Source organism: Lactuca sativa, chromosome 5 (genome assembly GCF_002870075.4).
Source record: "Lactuca sativa cultivar Salinas chromosome 5, Lsat_Salinas_v11, whole genome shotgun sequence".
Taxonomy (NCBI): Eukaryota; Viridiplantae; Streptophyta; class Magnoliopsida; order Asterales; family Asteraceae; genus Lactuca; species Lactuca sativa.
Window position 1 is genome coordinate 242,617,213 of NC_056627.2, and position 3,949 is coordinate 242,621,161.

A 3,949-nucleotide genomic window follows, 5' to 3' on the forward strand; every position below is an offset into this window, starting at 1 on the left:
TTGTCTTTGTGATATCATCTAGGTTTGCTACTACCTGATATGTTATATGCTAGCATGATATGTATATGTGATAGTAGTAAAGTTCGGCTGTTAGGACCGAAGGGTAGGTCAGACACCCCAGATATGTCTGACAGTATGTGATGATATGTTTTTATGTTGGCATGATATGTTATATGTGATAGCGGTAGTAGGAGGGGAATAGTCCCCAAGTTCGGTCGTTAGGACCGAAGGGTAGATCGGACACCCCAGATATGTCTGATAATACGTTATGTTATGATATATGTGATAGTAGCAGTAGGGGTGAAATAGTCCCCGAGGATCGGTTGTTAGGACTAATGGGTAGTCAGCACCCCAGAATGGCTTGACATGGGTAGTCAGCACCCCAGAACGGCTGGACACGGGTAGGTCGGCATCCCAGAATGGTCGTACCGGGTAGGTCGGGCACCCCAGAATTGCCCAGCAGTGTGTATGATATATAATTGTATGGTATGTGGTAATATGGGGGAACTCACTAAGCTTCGTGCTTACAGTTTTCAATTTTGGTTTCAGGTACCTCTTCTTCGAAGGGGAAGGAGCCGGCACAGTAACGGTACATCATACACACGCTTTGTATTTCGCACTATGGGATCCTCCTGGGGTTTTGTACTCTGATAGTGTTATGTTTTATGAAATGGTTTCCAGACAAACAACATCTTTTATGAAATGTCATGATCCGTGAATGTTTTATTATAATGTTTTGCAAATGGTATGTTTTAAAATGAAATTTTTGGCTCGTATTTTTGGGACGTTACATTATTCCATAATACCCCCTCTCCCGCGGAAATCCCTGCAAACAAGACCCAATTGTCCCAGACTTTGAATTAAATTTTACAGTTCCTACCCCAATTTGAAAATCTCTTTACGAACATGATCCAAAACCTTTAAACTTCAATAAAATTATTCAAAACCCACCCCTATATAGAAAACCTTTTTCAAAATAAATCCTAAACTAAAACATAAAAATTACATATTTCATTTTGTCTCATTTTTGGACATTATTAATTAATTTAGTTTAATTAAATTGATAAATGGGTCCTATGTTTTAGTTAAATTACCAAACGAACATCTACATATTAATTTATATTAAAATTTCATAGGAAACTAAATTAATCTCGGAATTTCGTGTTCAAGGCAACACATCTCGGTTTCTCACATCCAATACTTGAAATGACCCGACGACCACACTTTAAGGTGAGTGTTGTGAACCCTATTTTATATTTTTATATGTTTTGGGGGGAGATACATGTGCTATACATATTAATTCATACAAAATACACATGAAATATCATTATTTTATGTAAATACTAGCCTAGTTTATAAAACAATGGTTTGACATTTACATGTTGTAAATACATAAACTAGTTCCAATTTTAATATGTCCATGTGTTATATTGTTAGAATAGTAAAATATGCCTTGTTACTACAAAGCTTTTACAAGAAACATGCTTAGTTTAAAAAAGCTAGTATCTTATATTATACACGCATACCAATTACGCTCGACTTTTATAAACTTTATCGATTCGTTATGCCTAGAAATTATCCACTTTTAAGTTAGTGCTGAGAGCTATTCATACATTAGTTCAAGGCGTTATAGTGAGACACTATTCATTAGCTAAAGTCTAAACACTTAACACACCATTACTACTATAACCGTTAATCTTTGGAGCGAGATACATACGTACAGATCTATATGGGGTTAACATCCCCACCCGCGGTTGCTAGCTACAACCTCGACCGATCAAACGAAGCAGGTGATAAGTCTATCGTTACTACGACATCTAATGAAGCGTTGTAGTAGGGTATATTCAGTCACCCAGCTTAGTTAAAGAACTCACTATAAGCATTAAATTGAATTTCTCTCTCTTACTACAATTCATAAACTTGATTCTTTCAAAAACGTTTTGAGCGTAGATTTACATATATCAAGACACCTTTTGGTTTTTCAAAGTTTGTTTAAATATGGTTTATTTATAAAGAAAATACTTTTTAAACACTTTTAAAAGTATCATTATTGTTGTCGGAAAAACCTGTAACTCTCACCAATCTTGTGTTGATCCTCAAAACTACATGTATTCTTGGGGAATCAGTAATAAAGCAAATTTAGACGACAAATAGTCATGGATTTCAGGCAATCTAGTTTACTAATTGTTGTTATGTCTGCCTACCTATTTTAGGCAGTTTATATATTATACTATTATTTGCAAGAACTATGTATTCAAACATAAAGATGGAATACAAATGTTGTTATGTTTATTGTTGTACTTGTGCTATATATTTAGTTTACCTACGATCCGTGAACTTAGTCACACAGCCTGGCATGTTCTACCGCCTCGACCGGGGGTGAGACAGATTGTTGTTATGTATATGATAGAATAGAAGTTTCGACAGAAAGGGAGAAGACGACATCATATATCATGAGGGAACTTTAGACGTTTACCTATGACTATGGGTAAATGGAACGATCTTACCTTACATCTTACCAGCAAGTGTCTCGGGATTTTGTAGAATTACGTATGTTATGGGTCAAAGTTGACCATGCGATAAAAGTATACGTTCCTAGGTATCACAAATGTAAAGAATTGATCTATAAATAATGTTTGCATAAAATTGTTATCAGGAATAAGTAAACATTTTGATCTAAGACCATTCTTTGATCTTCTTAAAACACTTATGTGTTTGATAACTTGAAAATTGTTGTAGTCTGACAAAGTCGAAGCCCGAAAGGGGCATGAAACAGTAAAGTTTCTGAACTTTGGATAAGGAAAAATGGTCGTTTGAAAAATTCAACTTTACAAGGTCGCTTAAATGAAACCTTAATTTAATAAAGTTAATGTTATGGAATTAGGTCGAAGGTCTATAAAGATGTCATAAAGGAGCCTAAAACGTTCTTTCGTGTAGAACATGATGGGATCGTTTGAGATATTACTGTGTGAAAACAAGTATTGAGGCAACTCCTGACTAGGGGATCAGAAGGCGACTTAGGAACCGATATTTAGAGATGGTTTGTTATTGTATGATTCTGATACGTAATCATCCTAAGTGGGAGGTAATTATAACACCCGCAAATTCAGGCTAGACATTTAAGGTATAATAAGTAAAAATTATACATTTTATCAAACAATTAAAAACGTTGAATATGGTAGTTCTTCTTCATACATGTTACGAGCTAATAAATATTTATCGTGTATACAACATGTAAACAAATATTATTAGTGTATAATATTTGTATAAAATATTATTATAAGATTTTTTGTTGAAGCGATTAAATAAAGTGTAAAAATAAAAGATTATTTATGATAAATAATATTAACGAAAGTTGTAGTAGTAGTGATGATGAATTTGTGAGTATAAAGAACGCCAAAATCTGACTTCGTATGAGGAAGTTATGATTTTTCAATGTGTCACATTCACCCCTTCACAATAATCTGTGTCATAAAAAGTGAAATGGAGATCGGTTGCTCGTTAGAAAAAAATATTAAAATAAAAGTTGATTTCTATGAAATTACAAATCCATCGATAGAGAGGACGTCAAGAACAGAGCTCATATACGAAAGACAACAAAGAAACTTGGTCCCTAATCTTCAGGTGCAGTGAATTTTGTACAAATTTTTAAATTTGAAATTGAATGAGAGTTAGTTAGAGGAGTCTAAATGAAAGTTATAGTACTCATCGATATGAAAGTGGAGATATAAAGAACGTCGAAAATGGAGTTTATATAAAGAAGTTATGATTTACAATAGAATATTTACACAATAAAATAAAATATAAAATCATATATATATATATATATATATATATATATATATATATATATATATACATATAAATATACATATTTATAGGTCGTTAGAAAGGCATCGACGATGCAGTCATTATAAGACTAATACGGAATACTTTCGGCATTAATTTA